Source organism: Malaya genurostris, chromosome 2 (assembly GCF_030247185.1).
Source record: "Malaya genurostris strain Urasoe2022 chromosome 2, Malgen_1.1, whole genome shotgun sequence".
In the NCBI taxonomy this organism is placed as follows: Eukaryota; Metazoa; Arthropoda; class Insecta; order Diptera; family Culicidae; genus Malaya; species Malaya genurostris.
The window spans coordinates 123,611,009-123,638,690 of record NC_080571.1 but is presented as its reverse complement, the minus strand read 5'-3'; the positions used below and the strand labels follow the sequence as shown (position 1 = coordinate 123,638,690).

Genomic DNA, 27,682 nt, shown 5'->3' with positions numbered 1-27,682 from the left:
TCTTATACGAAAATCTGAGCATAAAAAAATCGTCACCAAACGGATCTCGAACACGGCTGCTCATAATCAACAACAGTCAGCCGCAATAAAATGGAATGCGTTGGTATGGAACAGTGGACGAAATATGGATCCACTATTTTTATCCAGAGTCATACCAGCATTCAGACTGGGAAAGCCATCTGAAAACGTAACAGGTAGCTGGAACAATCATGGCATAAGTTTTTTAGATGTTCGAGGTATAATTAACATCGACTATCTTGAACAGGAAAGTACTATCAAAAGTGATTCATCGTTAACCAAGACAATGCACCGTGTCATAAGTCAATGAAAACAATGACAAAATTGAACGAATTGGGCCACGATCTGTTTCCTCATCCACCTTGTTCACAATTACCTAGCCCCAGCGATTGCTTGTCATTTGCGGATTAGAAAAAGACACGCCAGCGAAAAATTTTTGGCTCGAATAAGACAGACAGCGCCGCAAAGGAAGCCGATGTTTAGACCAGTGACAAATCATTCTATAAGGATGGTATTGAAAAGTTATGAAAAGTGCTAGAACGATTGTATGTCATTTGAAGATGATAATGTTGATGAATAAAAAATATGCCTGCACACGAAATTATGTATTTCTGGTTCAGGAATCAGGAATCAGAACAAATTGGCTCAAATGGCACGTTCCCCTTGATATTTGGAGATTTGTGCCTTGCCATCAATTTGTTTTTAGAATCATTTTCCCGATATATAAGAGGGAAGGATTGAAAGGAAATGGTAAGGGTTGGACTAGGAGGATGGGAAAAATTGACGACACAAAAACACCTAAAAGAAAAAGTAAATTCTGCACCCCTAAGGGATACTGAACAATCTGCTGAGGATCACATTTAGTGGAAGCAGAAGGAAATTCTGAACCTCTACGAGGTCCCGAACAGTCTGCTGTTAATAAAACCTCCAACCCCCGAGAGGATTTTGAGATCTTACAAAAGCGACACCATTCTGCACTCCCGGAAGAATGCAGAACGACTCGCAGTATGTACGAGCAGGAGTAAATTCGGTACCCCCCAGAGGATGCCAAACAATCTGCCAAACCCTATTTAAGGTTAATACAGAAGGGATTCATTCACTCCAGGAAGAACGATGAACCCTTCTGACTATAGCTCCTTACCACATTGGGTGAGAAACGAGAGAATATCCTTCAATTTTAGCTCCGCATACACAGACTCAACCATGTATGGAGAACCAAAAACCCGGATACGTAGCTGCCTCAATGCGGGACAGTTACATATCAGATGATATGAAGTACCATAATCGCATTCACACAAATCACACGAATAATACTCAGCACGTTGAATAGTAGCCATGTGATAATTGAGTTTGCAATGTCCAGTCAGAGCTCTGACCAGAACACTTCAATGATACTTGGAGAAATGCAGTAGACACTTTGACATTTTCAGATCTAAATCTGGTAGAAATGCTTTGTCTGAGCGCAAGTTTGCAAGCTGCGCCAGTAGCTGGCATGTTTGGATGCAGCCCAAGAACGTATCTTGTGCTTTATCCAACTAGTTGAAAGTGGTAAAGCTGGTTCAGGACCAACGAAATCATTCGTTGCACCAGCTCTAGCCAACTCATCAGCCCATTCATTTCCAGTAATACCAGAATGGCCGGGTACCCATAAGAAGTAAACAGCATTTGAAATGCTGAGGTCTTCAATTTGAGTTCGACATGCGATCACTAGATTCGACCGTGAGTCATTCGAACTGAGTGCTTTTAAGGCTGCCTGACTGTCGGAACAAAAATAAATACGTTTACCACAGATCCTCTGCTGAAGTGCCGATTGTACTTCACACAGAATTGCGTAGATTTCTGCTTGGAACACAGTACAGTATCTACCAAGTGAATGAGACTGCTCCAGCCTATTTCACGACAGTAGATACCAGCACCAGCACGACCATTCAACAGAGAACCGTCCGTAAAACAAACTATGTGTTCATCAAGTTGTCGTTCCAGACAACCAGACAATCATTCCTAACGAAGAGGATAGCTCACATTGAATGTTTTAAAAGGAAAACTGCATGTGAGCGTTAGGTCACTAGGAGCGAGTAAATACTCATCCCACGGAACCATTTGAGACCACAAGCGAGTGTGACTGGTAGCATATTCTAATGGGTTACTGTTCCAAAGCCCTGTAACCCTAAGACGGTATGCACAAGATAATGCTTCTTGTTTTAGGAACACATGTAGTGGTTTAATGCACAGTAGCGCCTCTAGAGCAGCAGTAGGAGTTGTCGTGAATGCTCCTGTCATCGCCATTAGGACCATCCTTTGGAGATGATTTAGCTTTGACTGAACTGTCGCGACTTCTCCTTTCTGCCACCATACAAGACATCCATATGCTAAAATTGGTCTAACGATAGTTGTGTAGATCCAATGAATATATCTGGGTTTGAGTCCCCATGATTTTCCAAAAGCTCGTCTGCATTGGCCGAAAGCCATGCAAGCTCTTTTAATCCTGAAATCAATGTGAGCAGACCAATTCAGTTTTGAGTCAAGAATAACCCCGACGTATTTAACTTGATCGACCACAGTGACTCCTGAACCAAAGAACTGCAACGGAAGAGCTCCTGTAATTATCCTACGATGAGTGAAAAGCACCATTGATGTTTTGCCCGGATTTACAGATAATCCAAACCTGACAACACCATTGTTCAACAGATCGCAGGGCTTGCTGCATTAAATCAAAGAGAGTGTTAATGCTTATACCACCTTGAGGACACCCACAGACACTCAGCTTTCTAATCTCTGGCCTGCCGAATCGATGATCAAAGAAGTTGATTGCTAAGCATTGCGTGTATCCAGTAAGGGAAAAACCCAAGATATTCCGTTCACGACTGCAATGTTTAACCTCCTGCAGCCATTCAGCCATCGGCACGGAAATACACCTTGACTTAGGAGTTCCTATTTTTGTGGCCTTTTACGACATGGAATAGGAAACCAGTGGATCAATTCTTGGTAAAAAATAATTCCGCCGGATGCCACACGGCTTACCTGTTTGGTGGACTTATACCACCGGTACAGGTGGACCGTAGCGTTATTCTTAGCAGTTGGGAAACCGCTACCGACACTACACGGCTATCTAGGCTGCTCAGAGAGGGAAGTTAACATTGATGGTCAACTTCCATGGATGGCCGAACAGCCGGTCGATTGTATGTCATTTGAAGATGATAATGTTGATGAATAAAAAATATGCCTGCACACGAAATTATGTATTTCTGGTTAGTTCCTGGACTGTTTGAACGATGTGTTAGCAACTTTTACTTCTTTTCTGAACCACACAGAGTTCAAGTTTATTCGATACAGAATCTTGGTTTGTATGAGTGATTTTCTTAGAAGCGGACACACTCATTGAAACGCAGAAATTTAATGGAAACCGTGAACTTGTATTCATTTGTTAGAAGAAACCAAGACAAAGATTTTCGTTACTAACTGAAGTTTCGATCACCAATTATCTGAAATATGATTTTATATATATATAGATTCATCTACTCCAATCGAAGTGTAGAAATATTTTTAATGCAAACGAAGTGTAGAAATATTTTCATTACATAATGATATGGAAAATTAATAAAAAAAGATTGAGATATAGATGTTCAAAACTGAGCACTGTTTGTACGGTTCGCAGTATTTTGAATTTGCACACTGATCACCGTTTGTACGGTTCTCAGTATTTTGAATTTGCACACCGGTATAGAAAGCAAAAACGTAGTCATCCGCCCGATTCTCTCGATCCCCGTCCCTGTCTACTAACAACAAGATCTTTGTTTTTTGTCACTAACTTTTTCGTTCTCCTTTCCCCCGTCTCTTCACCATCTCGATGGAAACTAATTAGATCTCTGTCGTATTGAGACATGCTGTTCCCACATCCCCTTTTTACCTCGTTTTCCACAATATTTACTTCTCTTTCATTCTCTTCAGTAACATCACCATCACCGACAACGGAGAACCGCTCCAGTCGATGACATATCTATGATGCGGCCAACATAGATATTTACCAACGCCATCTGGAGGACTCTCATGCTATATTCAATTCACCGGCCACTGCTGATCGCCAACAGAAAGTTGAATTTTCGAGAATCCGCAACCCCGATACGACATTACTTACTGATACTATTCTAGCTTTAGGTTAGTCGTTAATTAAGATTAGAAAATACCCTTGGTATCTTAGAGCTTGAGCAGTGTGCCTTAAAATTATATTATATTATTGAATAAAAAAACGTAGTACTACGTCAAAATATTTTGAGTGATTTTCTTCATGTAAAGATATAGAAGGTGAGATGTGACAAGGTTCATTTCATCATGCAGAAATCATTTAGTAACTTAACTTTCACTTTTTACAAGAGGAGTCTACCTTAAACATCTGCCGGAAAATTCCGATGAAGGTTCACTACTTCTACTATTCACTATTCCGGCAAAGCTACCAAAAGTTGTTACTTTCTATTTGCTACTGCATTCTTCTTTTACCGGTTCGGAATGTAAAGAGTAAAAGACCTTTATCGGTATTTTCCGGTATCTCAGAGACCCGAGTGATTCGCATTGATGAGATGCTTAAGCTCGGCTTCTTTTCTGGAAGGGAAAAGTTAAGTTACTAAAAGATTTCTGCCTGCTCCAATGACCCTTGTCACGTCTCATCTTTCTGCGGTATATCTTCACATCCTTGCTTTACCTTGAGAACTAATATTTCCATTGTTTTTTGTTCGAAATTTCAGGTGGGTAATTACCCATCTTTGGTTTTTTGTTTGGTAGTGCTACCCACCGTACTCACCTCTTTCACCGGCCCTGCTCATTCTTGTTTACGTCTGTATCGATTAACGGATACTTTCGAACGAATATGAATAAACCATTCTTGTTTTCTCTCGAATAAATTCGAACGCGACTCCTTTGCCACACAATATTTTAATATCAGTAATCTTCTTCAAATAAGTCATGATGAAATTACTTCAATTCTTGTGATTAACCATGTGCGAAACACTATAATGTATGCCAGTTTAGTTTCGAACGTACGTGTATTCTAACATCATTCGTACGAACGCAAAGTCCCAGTCTCATTTACAGAAGAATACACGAAATGTCGTGGTTTGGATTCGTCAGTTTAATATTGCGAATCAACCGTTCGAATACATTAAAAACAGTTTAACCGAATTCCAACAAATTTCTTTTCGAATGTAAAGGTAATTTGAAATCAAATGATGTTTGTTTTTCCGGGTGAGTTTTCGAATACAGTGGGGTCTCGTACAACGCGGATTCGGTTTTACCGGTATTCGTTGTTGCCGGAAAACCGCGATATACGAGATCCAGAGCATATGGGACTTCGAATGATTGGGGCTGTGAACGGTTATCTCGCTTCGCTCGACAGATAGAGCCACACAATCTTTGGCATACTTATTGTAGATACTAAGACCAACAATTTACTGTAGGTTGACAGACAATGTGTTGAGAACTGCTCCGCCAGACGCCAGATTGAAAGTTTGTCAAACAGCAAATGTGTTAATTCGGAATCTCTCCATCCATTTAGTTAGTGTGCTTGAATTCACATTTTAATTATCAGAATTATGCTCTTATCAAAAAACTTAAAGATATAGAGCGGTTTTTTTTTGGAATGTCAGGGTATACATTAGGAAAACCATGTTAGTTGAGAACTTGTCCACCGAATGGCGTTATAAATTTATCGATTTACGATTTTTAACAGTTCGCCCAAATTCCTCTTAGGCCGTTTGCGTAACCGATTTTGTTTCAATCTCGAGCTGATTATCCTAACTTGTGAAAAAAACAAAATTTAGCCATTCACTCTCGTTATATTCGATCTCATCCATTCCTGAAAATTCAATCAGCATTATCTGATTACGGCTTTTTTTAGTATGTATCGTCTATTTATTCATTGTTCCCAATTATTTTTAAACAGCCTTTCTAGTTCTTAAGAGGTAGGTTCAGTTATAAAAGCTATCGTTATTAGTTACACCCAAACCTCCTTTTACGAACCTTATATATGTATGTATGTATGCTTACACACTCACTCGTCTGCATATATGTGTATATATTTATACATATAAATAATCGCTTTTACTTGAACAATATTTATATGTACTAAGAAATACAAATATGTGCACACATGTGCACGTATATTAATACATATATACATATATAAGTTACGTAAATGGAGGTTTGGGTGTATAGCTATCGTAATTCGTAGACATGAAAGATGAAGAGATTTGTTGCCTGATGATGAGCGGCTATGAAATTTTCGCTTCACTGGGCTTTTCCCAGTTTAATAAAACATAAAAATTTAAATAAAATAAAATAAAATAAAATATGCAATACATGTCACGATTTATGTACTTAACATTATGTCCAACTATGTAAATAGTCAAAACCTCAGATTTCAGAAGTCGATATTCATCCTAATACTACAGTAGCTTACTAGCGCCTTCTAGTAAAACAGTTTTCAACTTGTCTATCCTTCACCAATTTATTGAAAAACTGATTGATAACATCACTCTCGTAAACAATTCTGATTTTCAGTTACAGAAGACCACCTTGTAGATATAATAAAAACTCATTCATTTAATGGTTATCGAAACCCTAAAACACCCTCTCGAAAAATTCAATATGATCCTGAGTTGCAGCAATTTCCAACCCTGAATTGCACACTAGGATTACCAATGAGAGAAATTTTGACTACTGTTTACACTATTTGATCTGTTTTGAACTCCGGAACATTCTTTCCGTAAACAGGAATATTCTATCTCATCAAATTGTAAAGATATAACAGAATCAATTTTCTTTGGCAAAATTGTGATACCACTAGCGAAATTGGGTGGGTGAGTTTCTAACTAATATAATTTCATAATGTAGATTGTATTTAAGTATTATTATTATTATTATTATTATTATTATTATTATTATTATTATTATTGTTATTATTATTATTATTATTATTATTATTATTATTATTATTGTTGTTATTATTATTATTATTATTATTATTACTATTGTTACCTGTTACCATTAATATAACCTTTTTCATTATCAGCTACATTTTCATTTCAATACTACACATTTCACTTTACACATATATTATTAAATTGTATCATAAAGGGTGATTTTTTAAGAGCTTGAGAACTTTTTTAAACAATAAAACGCATAAAATTTGCAAAATCTCATCGGTTCTTTATTTTAAACGTTAGATTGGTACATGACATTTACTTTTTGAAGATAATTTCATTTAAATGTTGACCGCGGCTGCGTCTTAGGTGGTCCATTCGGAAAGTCCAATTTTGGGCAACTTTTTCGAGCATTTCGGCCGGAAATGTTGTCTTCCAAAGCTGGAATAGTTACTGGCTTATTTCTGTAGACTTTAGACTTGACGTAGCCCCACAAAAAATAGTCTAAAGGCGTCAAATCGCATGATCTTGGTGGCCAACTTACCGGTCCATTTCTTGAGATGAATTGTTCTCCGAAGTTTTCCCTCAAAATGGCCATAGAATCGCGAGCTGTGTGGCATGTAGCGCCATCTTGTTGAAACCACATGTCAACCAAGTTCAGTTCTTCCATTTTTGGCAACAAAAAGTTTGTTAGCATCGAACGATAGCGATCGCCATTCACTGTAACGTTGCGTCCAACAGCATCTTTGAAAAAATACGGTCCAATGATTCCACCAGCGTACAAACCACACCAAACAGTGCATTTTTCGGGATGCATGGGCAGTTCTTGAACGGCTTCTGGTTGCTCTTCACTCCAAATGCGGCAATTTTGCTTATTTACGTAGCCATTCAACCAGAAATGAGCCTCATCGCTGAACAAAATTTGTCGATAAAAAAGCGGATTTTCCGAATGGACCACCTAAGACGCAGCCGCGGTCAACATTTGGATGAAATTGTCTTCGGAAAGTGGATGTCATGTGCCGGTATAACGTTTAAAGTGGAGAACCGATGAGATTTTGCGAATTTTATGCGTTTTATTGTTTGGGAAAGTTCTCAAGCTCTTAAAAAATCACCCTTTATTATATTACGTCATATTTTGCGGTATTATATTATATTACTTTGTACTATATTATACTATATTATGGTACAATGTTTGGTATTGTTTTATATAGTATTGTAATGCATTTTTTTAATACACAATTATAAGTGTATTATATTGCATTGTGATGTATTACATTTTTATATTTTATGGATAATAATAATTTATTATATTTAGTGTCGTATAGTGACCAAACTTTATTATAATATATTATGGTATATTTTACTATATTATGTCACATAACATTATGATACTAGTATATTCATCAGAAAATATTGTAGTAGACTATAATACACTGTACCATATGATTTAGCACCGTTTTATACTATATTGTGTTTTATTATATTATACTGCCGGAAATTATATTAAAGTTTATTATGTTACATTATATAATACTATGCTCAAGTACATTGTAAGGGAAGAGGGATGGGAGTGCATCAGGGTATCTTACAAGTGAATGACTGGATGAAGGAGTGAAATGTCAACCCGATTCACAGGGGAAAGCTGTGTGTTTTCCCCAGAAGGTCTGAAATGAGTAAGACGCGCCCTTCTAACAAACAAACCATCAGGCAGGTTAAAGCTGGTACAGCGAATTCTTTTATTATATGGCCGGATGTTATTGCTGGAAGGCGCCGGGTCCTCAAGCCCATTTTGGCCTTCTTAACAGCAGTAATATGAAAGTTATCTGATAATCAAATTAGGATCTACTGTAAGTCTACCTGCATCCACTGGTAATGCCTTGAACTGATGGTGGCTTCACACATACATACATACATACATACATACATACAATATAATTTCATAATGTAGACCGCTACATTCCGCTACATTTTTGTACAAGACAAAGTGGCTCTAAATCTTTTAGTTTTCGCATTAGAGCATAATTTTGATATTGAAAGTTGTACCATAGCAAGAACACTAATTCCATCAGATGGAGAGATTCCGAAATATACTTTGAAGTTGTTTATAAACATTGAATCTCTCGAAAGTTGTGTGAAGATTCCAGATGCTGAAATACTCGCGATATTTCATGTTCAAACTGCTTTTTTTCTATTGTAAACATATGAATTATTTCATGCTCTTTTCAAAGCGCCCTTGGTGAAGCAGTTCTCAACTAATTGTCTGTCAAACTACACTGAATTGTTGGTTTGAGTATCTACAACAAGTTTTCCGAGGATCGTCGACCGAAGCGAGATAACCGTTCACAGCCCCGATCAGTTGAAATCCCATATGCTCTGGGTCCCGTTTATCGCGAATTCGCTTTTAACACCCCCGGTGAACCGCGTTGTACGAGACCCCACTGTATATGCGCAGTTATTTTCAATTTTAATCATATCTATTAGGTACTTTATGAAAAATACGCCATGGGTAAACATGCTTTATTTCATACTAAATGCATGATTTTACTAATGTAATGAATATGAAGACTGTTGCATTTATAACTCACCAAATGATAAAGTTATATTATATATACTATGCTCGGTAAAAACTTTGTGAAGTTTGAAACATATTACAGCTAGAAAATTAAAGTGCGACACTTCTAAATGATGAATTTATTGTTTTATCCTTCGAATTTCTCAAATTCTTCAGGTTCTCAACTACTTCATAATCTATCAGCGCATAACGTCTATTAAAAGCTAATTGAAACTGGTATTCAAACATAAACTTTAAGGTACGGAGACTATCAACAAAATGTTTAAATAACCCGAGGTATCATTTCCGCAATTATATTTAACTTTTCCCAATTTTGTTTAAGACAGGATACTGGAAACAGACACTCGAGTAGCAACCGTTCAAAGTTTCACTGATTCCAATGCACAAGAGTTTGACTATCTGTTATTGATCCTAGCACTTTTCACGATACTCACTTAAAATTTCCAATGATCGCTAGCTAAACACTACAGACAGACTGTGTTACAGAGCCAATGCTATTCCCGCCGAAGACTTCTTGCGATTGACGGGAGCTCTGGAAATCTCAGCTAATAGTATTTATTCAATTCAATTATCACTCTGGTTTCATGTTGACGGTGCAGCGCGATTATCATCGTAGCGTCAAAAACGGTTGATTATATTAGTCATTTTCACGCCGGTTCGAAAACAGCGTTCAACTTTTTTGATCACCCACGGCAAGCACACGGTGACGCCTTTTGGAAACACTGAGGCACGTTAATTGAAAACGTTCATCCAATTAAAAGTAGATGCTGAGCTCTAATCTGTTTCGAGCTTGCCGTGAAGTACTAGACTCTTCGATACTATTAAGCATCTGGGAAGATGCAATCCGGTTCGTAATGCTATGGGAACCTTATCAGCAGTTGAGTACGAGTGGACATAAATAAAACACAATTTGTCTCTCTTCTATCACCAATGTGACCAATGACCGTTCCACGTTGACCGAGATCAAACTTAAACAACTGTTATGCAATCTACACTGTCAACAAACAAATGCTAAGTTGAAGTGTTTATTTGGGCAATCAGCACTACAATTAGCAGATACTGTACCTTTTTTTTCTCGCATCAGTCATTTTTTTGCTTTAATTTGTGTTCTAGAAAAACAGCAATATATAACATGCGAAAAGATTTATTTGTAGGGTGAAGCAGTATAAAGCGCCACACCTGACTGAAGAACCCTTCTTTATTTTTTAGATATTCAGTACTTCTCTGAATAAAATTTTCATCACGTATGATCTATCAGCTATGTATTTTTTCAGTTGCCTTCGAATCATCTGAAAGAATTATTAAGCAGCTTTTCGATGTAATATATTTTACCTGTTTAAAACATCTAATCCACGGTAGCTGTTCCGTAACTTTCTTTTATCACTGCTAATGTATCGATTGATAGTTCAAATAAGCACAAACCGAAGCCATATCTATGATATGTTAGTTGTTTCACAACAGTCACTCTAATATCGTTCTCTCGATTTAACGGTATGTCCCGTTTTAAAATATTACTTTGTGTTGATGTTTAACAATAATTAAAATGAAATGCAGCATAGGGAGGATCAAAAATATTTGTTCCCAATTGCAATTAGTTGATAACAAAAAAATGGTTGGAAAAATGTTTCTTTTTATGATTTTTTTCCATTTTGACATTTAAAGAGGTATTGTTGTGGGTCATAATGTCTTTTGATGTGAGGCATACCATCGATTTATTTCGAGAGATTTCATATGGCTGCTGAAGTCAAAGGTAAATGAAGAAAACTGAGAAAGCTGAGGATTAATAAATTCTTTTGACGTAGGACTGCGTGTTTGGTTTGTGTTCCCGAATTCAAAATTCGTATTAACCAGTTCACGGTTATCATAAGAATTTCGTTCTGGTGCATTCGTATTCAACAAAAGTGCTCTCAAAGCAAAAAACAAGAATCAGTATCGAAACGACTTGCACTACGATAATGCCGTAGAACGTAGACTTGCGGTACGATAATGCCGTAGAAAAGGTTGCTGTGCTCATCAGCAAGCGGATCTTCTAGGAATTTATGCTGTTCATCTCACACGAGAGGCAATTATTTTCAATGTGTGTGTTTGAATTTGAGCAACCTGCATGACACAACAAAAATTCCCTAGCAGTTGCATGCGAAAATCTCGCCTTGATACAAAAAAGCCTATATGGAATACAAAAAAACTGTTGATAAATATCAAAACAAATTTTAGAAGTGATTCTTGTATTAGTTATGTAGTCCTACTTCAACAGTTCGAACAACCCCACAGGGCAGTTCCTTGTAGTTATCTTTGCGTTTTCTCGAAATAATAAGGATAACTAGAGGACGACAATACAAATGAATGACGACAAATATGTTCTACCACACATTTAAATAACGCGGAATAAATAAGAGTGAAAAAATAGCAACAAGCAGAATTTTGATATCGACTATTTGATTTCGGTTTTGCACATATCATTAGAAGAAACTATCAAAAAGCCTAATTTCTGCACAGTTCGAAAAAATCTTGTGGTTTTACATCTCATAAGATGCACATAAATGAAGCGTCGTCTTTCACACAAATTTATATTCAAGAACATGTAAAATTGTGTGATTTGAAAATTACATGGCTTGAATTGGAATGAAATAAATAACAAAAGATCGATAGCAGCAGCGCGACTTGAATCGAGAAACATTAGATCACAAGCACATCGGCTACCTGACTGAACCACAGTGCTCATATCTGTTCATAGAATAATTGATACATATCTTATGATCAAAAAAAGAACCGGAATTTTCATGTTAAAATTCCCGCCCTTGTCCAATCGGTAAACTTTTATTCTCTCAACGTTGGCAACACTTTTATACACATTCTGTCAAATTTTGACGCATATCGTACGATAAGTTTTTGTTTGGCGCCTATACAAAAAATTTTCGTGTGGCGATTTTTATAATGGATGCAAATTTAGAACAACGTGCGTGCATCCAATTTTGTGTTGCAAATGGATTTAAGTGTTCCGAAACGTTGAAAATGTTAGAAAAGGCCTTTGATGAATCGTGTCTAGGAAAAACACAGGCATACGAGTGGTATGAACGCTTCAAAGGTGGTCGTACAAGCTTGGATCATGATGAGATCCCTGGCCGCCCAACAACATCTGTTACTGAAGAAAACATTGAATCGGCGAAGCAAATCGTGTTGCAAAATCGTTCTGTACCGATTAGAGAGATTGCTGTGTTGTTGAGCATCTCTTATGGATCAGCCGAACACATTTTAACTGATGTTTTGGGTTTGAAACGCGTCGCTTCTCGGCTGGTGCCAAAAAAGTTGAATTTCATTCAAAAACAGCGTCGTGTTGATGTGGCCAAAGAGATGATTTCCAACGCAGATAGTGACCCTACATTCATTGAATGCATCATAACTGGTGATGAGGTGTGGATCTATGAATATGACGTCGAAACCGCACAACAATCGACCGAATGGCGCTTCGAAGACGAGCCGTTGTTTTAAATTTTCATCCATTATAAAAATCGCCACACGAAAATTTTTCAATTTTTTTGTATAGACGCCAAACAAAAACTAATCGTACGATATGCGTCAAAATTTGACAGAATGTGTATAAAAGTGTTGCCAACGTTGAGAGAATAAAAGTTTACCGATTGGACAAGCGCGGGAATTTTAAAATGAAAATTCCGGTTCTTTTTTTATCATAAGGTATACATCCATGCAGCGGCACTGGCTAGCCGAGTGCAAATTACACTTGGAGCGTGTAAAATTTTGTGCGAGTGGAATATAACGTCATTTAAAAAAATAAGTAGTTGTGAATTGTGTGGTATTCAGGGCCAAAGTGTGAAATTCTTTCCGACAGTAAGCATTGTTCGGAGCATTTTGCTCGAGTGCGAAGCAGTCAATTGCTGGCTTCATTCGCATTCGTCTGGTGCGAATTTTGTTCTGCAAAAATTGCACGAAGCTAATCAAAGTTAAGCTTAACTCAAACTGGGAAACTGGCTCAGCAAACGTCTCACTGAACCAACCGAAATGACAGATTTACATAGTAGGAAAACTTCGTATAGTTCTTTGGAAATATTTAAGTATTTCTAAAAAGAATTCAGAAACTGAACCTGAGTTCACGAACTAAACAGGTTCAAAATTCAAAATTCGATTTAGTTCTAGATTAGCTACGGAATTCAGTTCCAGCATGCAGACTCTGAATTCTGGAACTAAACTCTGAAACAGAACTTTGAAACTAAATTTTTAATCTCAAATTAAGGGAAATGAAGCGAATCGCGTTTTTGATCAATTATTCAAAAACCACACCAATTTTCGAAAAAAAAACACTTAAGTTTTCGGAATTAAATTTATCACAACATCAAGTATTCCTAGATTTTTGACATTTTTCTTTGCTGAACCGTAGATGATTTTTGATCTGGACAATAGCGTTTGTTGAAAAATTTTACAAAGAATCTGAAAATGCAATTCAACATTATAAAACTTTCGCCAAACTAACCGAAATTTGAAAAAGTTTTCATAAACTTTTCAGCATTTTTTGTATTGCTTGCGCACTGCTGTTTCGTATTGTAGTGGTGTGATAAACGTTAAGTGGGCTCGATGGCGTTATATCGTGAGCAAAAATGACATATCAAATAATGACGCGAATTTATGCAGCATTAGGTTTGTGTTAAAATGAAAACGAGTTGAATACAATAAAATTGATATTGTAAGAAATCGTTTATTTTCCAAGCAACTGTCATTTATAATGCTAAAAAATGTCCAACTCTGTTGAGCTCAATGCATTGATGTTGCTGAAGCAATAATGCTTGGCTGTGTAATATCATATAATAGGTATAATTTTACCTTTTTACCATTTTTATAGCAAAACTAAAACTTCAACATTGACAGGCTACTGAATGAAATTAATACAAGCCAAGTATTATCGTTCATGTAGAATATTTTTAAAAATATAACTTTTATATAACCTGTGATACAAACAATGTGGCCTGGTGAGCTACTGGTAAGGTTATCGAAAATACTTGAATGTTCTCTTGTCTTCAATCGTTCTTTTGAAGAAGAATCCATGCTTGCTACTATCCATTACGTTCAGTCTTTTTTACAAGCCAACATATCGAGAGGTAAGCCCACTGCGCTCAATCACTGAAAAAAGTTCACCGTGCATTTCTAACACCACCCCAATACGAAACAGCAGCGCGCAAACAATGAAAAAAAAATGCGAAAAAGTTTATGTAAACTTTTCAAATTTCGGTTGTATTGGCTAAAATTTTATAATTTTGAGTTGCATTTTCAGATTCTATGTGAAGTTCTGCTACAAACACTTTTCAGTTTTAAAATCATCCCCGTGGGACGGAACAGTGACCGTTTATACATTTCAAAAACCAATTACGGCTCGGTAAAGCAAAATTTCAAAATTCTAAGAATACTTAGTTATGATAAATTTGATTTCGAAAATTTAAGTGTTTTTGGTTTTTCGAAAATCGGTCTAGTTCTTGAATAATTGATCACAAACATTTCACCTTAAGTTCAGAATTCAGATGGGCCAGATTCGATTCGGAACTCAGTTTCAAAATACATTCAGCTCCCGAATCCAAATCCAGTATTCAGCGGTTGAATCCGATTTGCGTCCAAATGAAAGCACGACCTTAGCGTTTATCGCTTTATACCAGGTTTGTTGTTACTGATGTATGTGGAGAAACCTCACCACGTCATCCAGTTCCGTCTAACGAACAAGAAGAAATGAACGATTTCCGATAAAATTTCACCTTTAATACTCTTCCAATAGAACGTCAGGACTGATAAGTGTCTGACCACCTCATAACCGTCGAGATGGATGTATTGTATAATCTCTCTTTACGTTATTTTGTTAAGGTTCCAATCCGGTTTTGAACCAAAAATAAAATCCTGAAAACTCCACTAAAGCCTACCAATAAAATAAATCCGAGTTGGAATTGCCCTTCGAGGACCATGCTGCCATAACTCTGGAACTGAATCCTAATGCTGGATTCTGAAACTGGTCTCTTGACTAAATTTTGGAGCTGAGTTTAGTTCTTTAGTTTGTTTTCTACAATTCGGACTTAGGACTTCGACTTCAGAATTTTGAAACGTGCACATATGTATACATATATAAGGTGCGTAAATTGAGGTTTTTGTGTATAAATGCATCGTTACGATTCTGGAAGCGAATCAGTAAAAATTCACACAATCAATTAATACGAACGTTTATCTCTGATATTACTCACCCACCTTTTTTAAGTTGCACTACACAGCTGCCGTGCTACACCAAGACATCAATAAAAGAACGAAAATGGTGAAAATATAAACAATTGAACGCGATTAATGCTTCCATTGCGCAGTGCTACACTGAACTTTTGATGAGCAGTGCATTTGGCAGAAACAAACGGTTTCAGTGCAATTTCCGCCACTCCGTTGTAGTAGAGTTTAAAAATAAAAACGTCATTAGATCTCGTTAATTAGATTTTTTCATTGTATTGTCATGTTCACTTCTCTTGTGCCTGAACGAATATGAACAAAGTATTACCTACTATAGACCACCTAATCTCAGATATCTGTATCCCGAGTAGAGATGGTCGGATTTCGGGTATCTTATCGAACCCTAACACGAAGGGTATTGGTTGGGTTCGGGTTGGATGGATATTGTGATACTAATGCTCCTCTCCTTCAGATTGCACTGTGAAATAGTGGTTTTGTGGTGGTTGAAACTCCCCTCTCGATAAAGGCTACAGCGGAAAACCCTACGATGCGGTTACATGAAACAATATCAAAACTACATAAAATGGTGCTGGATGACTGAAAAGTGAAAGGGTGCAACCTAACACATGCTACAAAAAAGTACTAAAAGCAAACATCATTGTTTGAGCAGGATTCTGCTGATTGGAAAGATATCCTGCTGCTGGGTGCTAAACATGATTAATCGGGACTGAGAAAAATGAAGGCAAGCGCACTTTGGAAGCAGATTCGGTTGAGCTTTTTATGTCGGTTAGTTACTAATCATGAAACCTACGGTTGTAAGTTTTTTATAAACATTGACTGAAATGAAGGTTGTTACGTCTTATGAAATGTTACAGAGTTTGTGTTTTATTTCGGGATTTTTTGCATTAGTCGTTTTAATCTGTTTTTCCGCATAGCCATAACAAACAAGTTTCCTTTTTTTAAACCACCAGGTGTAAATTTTCAGCATTGTGTAGGCGACGTGATCTTTATTTGCTTTTATAATTGATGTGTCATGAAAATCTTCAGCTGGTAATGTGCTAAAATAGCATTCTAATTTAATTATAATGTGTTAATGACACTTATTCCGACAACAATCGTTTATTCGGTCATCTCTGTAGTTTTGTGTCGAACTGATACCCGTTTCGTTTATTCAACTATCGTTAAATGTTTACCGAAGAACTGAAGAGTATTACTATTTTCTAAGGTTATGTTAGTGATTCGAGTGGTTCTGCTTTTGAAATTCTTCTCTCCAGAGTCAGTATGTAATGGTTCTATGAGTTAAGAATTTGAATAACGTGCACTCAAATTTCTCTGAAAAGAGTGTATTTTTAAAATATGTGGAATGTAAGTTTCATATTGGACATTATTTTTCTGGAACCGAAATCGGGAGACTGTCGAAGTTGCATTAAGTTTTTAGGGCCATTAAAAAGTCAGACCTGCAAATTCGAACAGTTTTGCAATCTGATTCGATAATTTCGTTTTATTTTGTGTCGTCAACTATATAAAAGTTGGACAATTTTTTTCTTCCACTATCCTGCTTTTACCTCAGCACCATATTCAACAAAAATCACACATTGGTAACATATATTTGTGCCTTTGCGTTATTCTGTTTCCTTAAAAACGGTTCAACATTCGGTTAAGGCACAAATCTCCAAATAACTAGGGGAACGTGCGACCAGAGCCAATTAGTTCTGATTCCAGTGCCGATGGGTTCGCTTGTGTTTTCACCATTGAGCTTCGGTGCTAGTTTTCGTTTTCTTTACCGCGTGCATGAAATCGAACACCACAAATGTTGTGTTTTCTTCATCCGTAATTCCTTGTAATTCCGGAACCGGAAGTCAGATCCAGGTGAAATTCAGGAGTTATGTATGTGAATGCATAAGACCTTTCGTTTGAAATAAAAATCGACCAAACCATCGATGAGCAATGTGAGCTCGTTGCATTTTAGACTACTACTATTTCCGGTGCTTCCGGAACCGGAAACCGGGGACTGGTACACGGAGAACCCTCCGATCATAAAATTGCGATATCGTAGTTTTTGATTTTTGCGATAGCTGATTCAACTAATTTCTTTTTGATTCAACCAGTATGGTTTTTGATTTGCATACATTCAAGTAGTTGAAAAATATGTTGTTTTGAATGCTGTCAAATGCCGGAGACAGTTAAAAGCAAAACAATAATCGCAATGCAAAATCAACAACTTTTTTAGTTGAAACCTGTTCGCGTCGCTTCAAAATGTCAATGAAAACAACATCGATGATTAAAGCGTTTGGTGAAATTGTGTCCATTCGATTTGAGAAATTTATTATTCTATGACAAGTGTTTTTCGAATAGCGGTGTTGCGATAAAGTTAACCTTGTTTCAGTTGAAAAAGGTTTGGTGACAAATTAGAAAACGTTTACTGATTTGGTGTTACAAAAATCGTACAAAAATCAAAATCATTCATAGATCAGATCAGTTGTGATCTGTGGTTTTCCCAGTCCTGTTAATAACTAATGATATTACTTGTTAATATAAAATACTGTTTATATTGGAACAACGATACTTATTTCAAATAGATCATAACGTATATCAGTAACTATATTTTGATTATTATCGCAAATCAATAACATTGTTCAAGTTGATTCAACTAATTGCAATGTCTAAAACAACTAAAATCGATTTGTTTTTCAACTAACAGAATTTAGTTTTAATAACAACGCCAGTTATTTCAACTAAAATATTTGTTGAATTTGAAAGGTGTGTGTCCTCACTAGTTGACAGCATTATTTTTCAACCAATTAAATTAGTTGTTTCAACCATCGTTTCTGCTAATCGAAAAACAAAAATGACAGTTTAGTTAAAACAACAATCGATTATTTGTACCAAATTTTTACCAATCAAATTCAGAATTAAAAATCAAAACTAATATTCTGGTTGAAATGGGATCGCGGGTGGTTCCGTGTATAGCCGAAATGAATACGTTCGGCCGTCAACTGACAAAGCTTATCGATTGGAAATGATTTTGGGCCCCAGCAACCCAATTTTTCCGTGTTTTGTTTTACATCACTGTTCTGTATAACTGCTTGAAATGCTCAACACTCTTTATCCTGTAATTCCGGGATGGTAAATCGGATCCAGATGAATTTCAGAAAACTTGAATAGAAGTATAAGATCATTCATATGAATCTAAGTATGTTAGAATCAGTCACACCATTTCCGAGGAAAGTAAGCACTCATATTTCCATTTTTTCGATATTTAAATATGAACTATTTACACTTATTCAACTGAGTTTAACAGGCAAAAAGACACCAATCATAAGTTTACATGTTCATAGATGCAACACACTGTTATAGAAAGGTTATTCAAAATTATCAGTGTAAAAACTGACTTTTTAGCCGAGGTTCGAATGTTATATAACATTCAACTAAACAGAGCAAATGTCTGTGTATGTATGTGTGTATGTGACAAATAATGTCACTCGATTTTCTCAGAGATGGCCAAACCGATTTTCACAAACTCAGATTCAAATGAAAGGTCTTACGAACCCATCGATCGCTATTGAATTTTATACCGAACTAACTTCCGGTTTCGGAGTTACAGTGTGATATAAAAAATGAAAAAAAGGTTAATGGTCTCATAGCTCGCTATTGAATTTTATCTTTATACGACTTCCGGTTCCGAAATTACAGGGCAATATGTGCAAATCTATGAGAAAATGAGCACTTAATTTTCTGGGAAATTTTTTAATCAATTTTTACGAACAAAAAAGCAAATGAAAGGTCTTGAAATACTTTTTAAAAAGTCCGCTAAAAGTTGATCGAGATCCGACTTTTAGTTCCGATATTATAGCGCAATAAGTTTAGTTCCTGTATTACAAGAAGATAAGTGAATTTCAATATCATTTTTTCAAAAATGATGGCGAAACGAGGAACAAATTTTTAAAAAATTTACTGCTAAATTCGTATAGTTGACAGAGTGAATATATAAAACTACTTTGAGACTACTAGTCCACGGTTTCCGCTTCCGAAAGCACCGGCAATAGTGAAAAAACTACAAAAACGGAACTCACTTCGATTTCTCAGCAACGGTTAAATCGATTTTTACTAATCATGATTCGAATTAAAGCTCTCACTGTCTTAAAAGATGTTCCGAAATTAGATGACGATAGGTGTCAAAACTTTTAAACTGTCACACAAAATAATTCTAAATCGGTACTTACCGGTACGTGCTGGTGCGGAAGAAGAAAATATCACTGCCTAGCACACAGCGTTCTTTGTTCAATTTTGTATAACGCGCAGGATAGCCACATTTAATTCTATAATAACTTGATATAACTGTTTACCAATTGAAAAGGTGATGGTAGTTTATACCAAAGAAAGGTTTTGATTTTATTCAAGTTTGAAAATAAATCTTGACAGAATCTTCTAGTGATGTTTTTGAAAATATAAGTAATAGGAGAAAGGTGTCATTGCATCACTACGTAAATTAAAATAGGTTTTCCTGAAACTGAATTTCTGAAAACAGATACCGGAAAGCGGTATTTCCGGTTTGTTTTGTATGCTCATTTATTAAAATCCTGTTTCAAGTCATGTAATGGTGTAATTACGCCCTTCTATTGCTATTTATGGTATTTCCGGTACTGAACCGGGAAGGACGTATCCGACGTCTGCTTTTAAGGTATATAACTATAAGGAAACAGTACATAATGGCTCAGATGGCACGTTCTCGATGTTTATAGAAGTCGGATGCGAATAAAATTCCACAAAACCCTATGATATCGTAGAACCTTTTAGTTGAAGCTAAGTTTGTGAAAGTAGGATCAGTCATGTTTGAAAAGTCAAAAGGTGTTCCATGTCGGAATATTTGACCACTATTTCCGGAAACCGGGACCGGTGTTATCGAAATCGGCTCGTTTGACCTCTCATTCACATTCATTACCTGCAAGCTCTGAAACTGGAAGTCAGATTTAAATAAAAAGCACATTAGATGATGATACCGTAAAACCGATACATAATTTAAATCCAAGATTATGAAAATCGATTTAGTATACTAAAGTAAGCTCATGTTACCAACTAATGATATCAATAGACTAGACGAATTGACCAATAAGTTTTAAAGTATTGTTTCCAACGTCACTTGTTATAAAAAACATCCATGAAATTGAACTTACTGATATTTACCGCCGTCAAGCTTCGAAACCGGAAATCGGATCCAAATAAAATTCAAAAATTTTTCGTAGTATTGCAGAGTACCTATAACTTGAATCTTAGTTTGTTAAACCGGTAAAGCCAGCTCTGATAAAACTGAGTGCATATTTTTTACATTTTATTTTCATTGCCCTGTAATTTTGGAACCGGAAACCAAATCGAGATGTGATTCAATAGTAAGCCATAGGACTACGGAACCTGTGATTTGAATCTAAGTTTGTGCAAGTGGGTTCAACCTTCTCCGATAAAATTAGTTGTACCTGAGTCGAAGGGTATATGATACTTGGCCCTACGAATCTCATTTCACAGAATCAATTCTCACATTGATTACATAGCCTTCCTTTATAAGAAAGCTAAAAATAAATACATTCTGGATGACAGACTGAATGTTTTTGATGGGGTAACGAGTGCGCCAGTGATATCATCATATCACAGGCGAGCACTGTTAAAATGATTAAAGAATTTTCCATCCTATCGGTTTGGCTGAGCAGAAACCTGAGCTGCAGCATTTAATAAAATCGGAAGCAATAAAATACAAACCGCTACGCCACCTATCGGTAAGCAATGACAAACGCAACAGGTGCACATTTTTTAAGTTGGGTAAATGTTTATGCGTACTTTGAAAGCGTTCTGAGGTGAACACCGCCAAATCGACTGTATTGTATTTTGAGTACGCCTAACTTCACGATCAGACATATGTGTATCAAATTATTAATGAATAATTGAGCATCGATTATTGTTTGATTGGAGCTCTATTAGACGACTGGTTAATCATATTGACTGTTCATCAGTGATTTAAGATTGTGTTGCTTAGATCTCACAACAACACTTCGAGTAACCCTATAGAACTTAAATTTGATCAGTATCTTACCTTTAAAACAGATTTGAAAAAAGACATACAAATACCACTATGAAATTAAAATTGCGAACAAGTTACCACAGAAACGGGTCTCACACCCGTAGCTTTCTCCTAACTGCAAAAATCGTTTTGCCAATTAGCTCAAGGCGGGTCTACGTCGTAAGACTAAAACAAATCGTCCAATTAAATTGTTTTTTGATATCATATTTCGGGAAACTCTGTTGCTACCTTAAAGTTCAGTTCAGTGTTAATCTTTTAGCGTCATTGTTGTTTCAGCAAGATATTTGGTTTAATGATACATTTCTCTAACCACCTGTAATTCTGTCTTATATTTATGCGCAACATCAAGCTGTTTCTGACACAGTTTTATTATATTCGGAATTTCAAATCTCCAACAACGACGATTAAATGATGCAAAAAATTAGCACATCGCTAGGTTTCGTCATAACCAATACCAAGTTTACTGCTTTTGGGAGCTTATGCAACTATAATTTATCAGTATGTGCAATTGAAATTATGTATGTTGACTGTCGATGCCCAGCAAAATTGTATTTGATTACTCATCTGCTTAAATAGGACTAACCATACACCCAAAACCGACACAACACCAGAATTATGAGAGCCAGAACATTGCTTTATAAAGGTTGAAATCCCGCTCTAATGTTTCCCCAACTATAACATGGAAGCTATTGCAATAAGAAACTGATACTAAGTTTGTTTTGGGTGTACCAACATGTGTGTCCCAAGTAGCACCTGTAACTTGTTCATAAAAAAATAAAATAAAACAGATGCTGCATAATGGTCGCATGACAAACACGGCGAAACATGTCGCATTATGATGGTGACAATGGTGTCAAAACAAGGTTACGAATTGACATCTCATCATACTAAGTTACAATAAGTTCCAACGTAACTTTCCGGTAATCTAACTCTTACGATGTGCTCGCATTGACTGTTTTTAGTCGCCCACTGTTTACCGTAACAAAATGTGACAATGAAAATGTGACACACTACAAGACAAAGTTAAGTAATGATTTCATATCGGTTACCGTATTCGTTGTGATGCAACAAAGAAATACAATTACAGTGTCGGTTGAAAGCTTCCGTACATTATCCCGGACAATAATATTCAATCAATAAGTAGAATAAGTAGAAAATTCCTTCAGTTAAAAAAAATGGCTATAGTTAAATCTTCGCTTATACGCAAATTTTTTACCGGTACATGTGTGAAGCAAACTTGTTTCGTTTTGGGAAGTACATACTCTCTACCAGAGAAAATATTTCTACACTTCGTCACGGCAGTGTATGCATGGAAAAATTTATGCCAATGGCTACCATAATGACCAGGGAATGAAACATTAATTATATTTGAAATGACTGCAATTTTTAACTATTGCGATTGGTCAACTGTTTTAACTTTGGTATTTGAAAAAATAATATTAATCATAAAAAAGTTCTGTGTGAACAAATTTCGACTTTTTAGCTGTAAATTCAATATGACGGGCATAAAAATATGAATATTCAATTGTATATCGATGTTCTGAAACCCAAAATATCGAAGGCGCGCTCGTTTTCAATTGGTACAATGATCAACTTCACCATAAATATAGAATAGCACTTAGATTTTGAGTAGATATAGTGAGTTTAAAGAAGATTGAATTCTATATTTTAACTCTGATTATCGGATGCCAATTTTTGGTCGTAAATGTTGAATGGGAAAACATCAACAAATTGTAGCTTGACAAAGTTTATATTATCTGCTGCATTGCGACTGATGTGCGCGCTGAATCAAATCAAATATTCGTTACTGAGAAGTTGCTTGGCAACCCATGGTAAGTCGCACAAGCTCCGCCTCTTACGCTTTTCAGGTTACAAAGCAGTTATAATGCACGCTGCAAAGTCTTCTACTTGTTCCATGAATTTGTGTCATATAAGTTACTGTCATTGAAGTGTAATAACGTGTGCTGCTTGGGATATTAATACTGAATGAATTATTAGTCTGATGCATTGCTCATTGAATTAATGAATGGAAGAATGCAAGACTTGAATCGAAGTCCTTGGGGAATACATGTACAGATAATGATGGGTCTGCAATATTCCAACTGTTCAGCCAGTGTTAGAGGGAATTCTTAATACGATGCTGGTACTAAAAAATTGTTGATCATTTTTGTCGCGTCCACTTTGCAGGAGAATTCGGCACTCGCTGAAAGTTAGTCATAACAGAAAAAGAAAAGTTTTCTCTTCCGTCTGATGTTAACATTTAACCAGCATTCCATCTGCAAAGTTGACAATGTTGAGAATAAATGTTGACAAACGGTTTATCGGCCGTCGAAGACGAAACATGAAGTTTGTGGAAACGGTTATGTGCCCTATGCAAAAAAGGCTGGTTAACCTCTAAATATTAAGATGTTATTGAGCCTTTCCTTTTTAACTTTCTCATATAGAAAGACCATACAATCACTGTGAAAACTGATTTTTGAACCGAGGATCGGAGGGCCGAATGTCATATACCATTCGACTCCGCTCGACGAACTGAACAAATGTCTATGTGTGTATGAATGTATGTATGTGTGTATGGGACAAATAATGTCACTCGATTTTCTCAGAGATGGCTAAACCGATTTTCACAAACTCAGATTCAAATGAAAGGTCTTGAAATTCTCTAAAATGTGCCCGAAACATTGATCCAGATCCGACCTTTGGCTCTGGTATTACAGCGCGATAAGTGAAAAATTTTCAATTTCGTGAGGATTTTTTCAAAGGTGAAACGGGGTGCAATTTTTATAAAATTTACTGATAAATTCATCTAGTTGGCAGACATTGTTAGTTAGTGAATATATAAATCAACTTTGGGACTACTAGTCCCCGGTTTCCGCTTCCGAACGCACCGTTAATAGTGAAGAAAATCTCCAAAAACGGAACTCACTTCGATTTCTCAGCAACGGTTAAGCCGATTTTCACAAATCATGATTCAAATTAAACTCTCAGTGGCTTAAAAGATACTGTGCATTATCATCCAGATCCGACTTCCGGTTCCGAAATTATAGAGCAATGAGTGTCAAAACTATCAAACAGTCATACAAAATGATGCAAAATCGGTACGCATCGGTACGTGCTGGTACGAAAGAAGAAAACGCCTAACACACAGCGTGCTTTGTTCAATTTTATAAAGCTTGCAGGATTGCCACATTTAAATCTATATTAACTGGACATAACTGTTTACAAATTGAAAAGGTGATTGTAGTTTATACCTAGGACAGAACCTAATAATTGTTAAACGACTTCGAGAGCCAGTTTCGGACCATCTCGTGATTGGTTGAAATTTACATAAGCAAGTACACGTTGTTGAAATTAATCAGTATTGTCGGTAACAATGTGGTTTGGTATTGAATATTTTGTTTTTGTTTTTTGGCAATGTGGAAAGTATACGATTATATTTAACAATCACTGGATGATACAAAGAGAGAGCCTGAAATCACGATGTGTGATATGGACGAGAATATTAATTATATTGGTTGTACTTGAGAATAGCACCATATCTTTGGATACTTCTGTTTGTTAGTATTTTTCTCAAATTGAATATGTAGGATACTTTAGTTCATAAAGCTGCCAAAGTTATTTACCCAAAAATAAGACTTTCAGAAAAAATTTATTAAACTGTTTCAAATAAACGATTTCTTTAAAACAAGCATTTGATCAAAATGAATTCAGAGCAATATTTTGGACTGATATTGTCTAAGTGTTTTCAAATGATAAATAATAGCATGTTATAAGGGGAGAAACTTTTCAGAATGAATAATTATCTCTGCTGGCAACAGTGATCTCGAGGAATGTATTATTTATAACAGGGAACAACCGGAATTAGAAGAGATTTTTTTTTTGAACAATAAGCCAGTTGTCTGGTCCTGTCCTAGGTTTATACCAGAGAAAATTTACGATTTTATTCAAGTTTTTGTTGACAGAATCTTCTAGTGATATTTTTGAAAACATAAGTAATATAAGAAAGGCATCATCACACCATTAGGTGAACTAAAAAAGGTTTTTATGTTAGTCTAGCTATCGTAGGCGCGAGAAAGTTTGCAACATGAAGCAATGTAAAAATTTTAAAATAAATCTCCAGAAAGCTATGTAAATTTTAATTTCTATTGATGTAAATAAAAGGAACGTCGTAGTTTGTTTAAATTTACCTTTCAAAGCCTGTAAAAAATAATCATATCATCAACTTCACAACGAAAATTGACTTCGAAACAGACACAAAATTAATTTTTACGTGTTAATACGTGTAATACTATGTCATCATACAAAATATTACGACATACTTGAATTTACGTCAAGTTCAAGTTACATTTTAATAAGAGTCTATGTTAATCGTCAATCGAGTTTCTACTTGTTTCTGTTACGGCCTCCACGCTCCTTGAACACACGGCATGTCATGATAATGCAGTCTGGATTCATCTCAGTGTTTTTCTAAGGCTTGTTGTACTCGGCTGGCATTCAGAATAAGATTTGGCCTTCATGACGCGCCATGCTGAGTAATTTGGCAGGTTAAAAGTCTATTCGCACTATGCCGGGACGGCCGATCCGAGACTATCCCGGTGCCGACGGTGCGAAAAACTCGGCGAGGAATATCGATCGCAACCAATTGGATCCGGTATTCCAATAAATGCACACGCCGGCAGCTCAGTCATAGCCTATGAGGAAAAAACGTTACGGATCGGCCGTCCCGGCATAGTGCGAATAGAATTTAAGATAGAAGCTAAATGGCGGTCACAGCTCAAAACGGAGGATGTTCCTACAATCACTTTTGAGTGCGATTCGCGCTGTGGTACGGAGTTGAACTTGTTGCTTTCTGGAACGAACACCACGGCCAGTTTTCCAACGAAAGCCACCAATACCAATGTCTAATCTTTTGAATCTAGTTAAGGACTTTTCCCTCTTTCACTTCGTCGCTTTAGGTTGCGCTATAAATTTTCATTACACTTAACCCAGAAGTTCCGAAACTGGAAGTCAGATCCAGATGAAACTCCGGAATTTTATTTGGGATTATAAGACCTTCTACTTAAATCTAAGTTCATGAAAATCGGCCATGAATGAAATAGTCTTAGAAAACACTTGAAGTGACGCTATATATTTTTTAATACTCTCCACCTCGCAATTCCGGAAGTTATTTCGACATTGGTAACCTTAATGTCACTTCTGATTCGACAGAAACTTAGTTTTATTTTTCCGCTGAACGAAAATGGTTGTGTATATGCTTGAGGAACGCGTGAAAATAGTGCCAACTGGGCTTGCGATCAGCTTGAAGAAGACGCCGATTTTTGCCAAAAAATCATCTTCTCGGATGAGGCACATTTTCATCTTGGCGGAAATGTTAATAAGCAAAACTGTCGCATCTGGGGGACGGAAAACCCGCACGTTATCATGGAGAAGCCGATGCATTCTCAGAGAGTGACGGTTTGGAGCGGATTTTGGCCTGGCGGCATCATTGGGCCATTTTTCTTCAAAAATAAGGCAGAAACCGCCGCCACGGTCACCGGCGAGCGCTACCGCGCCATGATTAGCTTCCATGGTTCTTCCCGTTACTTGAAGAGGAAGACTTAGACACCATTTGGTTCCAACAAGACAGCGCTCCGTGCCAAACAACACACGCTACGATCGATCTTCTGCGCACAGTCTTCGAAGATCGAATTATTAGTCGAAATTCGGATGTCGTTTGGCCGCCTCGGAGCTGTGATTTGACGCCGTTATACCGCTGACAGACATGTGATTTCCGTACAATGATTTCTGTACAACGTTGTACGCGTACAACGATGAGGTGACAGACATGTTTTGCGCACAGAATGAATGTAGTGTGAAACGAAAAAACTCAAAATTTAGCTTAATTTCCCAGCTCCGATGATCGATAATATT

The 27,682-nt window shown here is 36.5% G+C and overlaps 1 protein-coding gene across 1 annotated transcript in view; it reads right to left on the bottom strand.

Moving 5' to 3' along the window:
- Positions 1-10,298, bottom strand: part of LOC131428514 (L-threonine ammonia-lyase-like) — a 43,011-nt gene extending 32,713 nt beyond the window's left edge. Inside the window, exon 1 of the mRNA XM_058592506.1 lies at positions 9,936-10,298. The gene's annotated coding sequence lies outside the window, so the exon portion shown is untranslated. The remainder of the gene's footprint in view (positions 1-9,935) is intronic.
- Between the last annotated feature and the right edge of the window lie 17,384 nt (positions 10,299-27,682).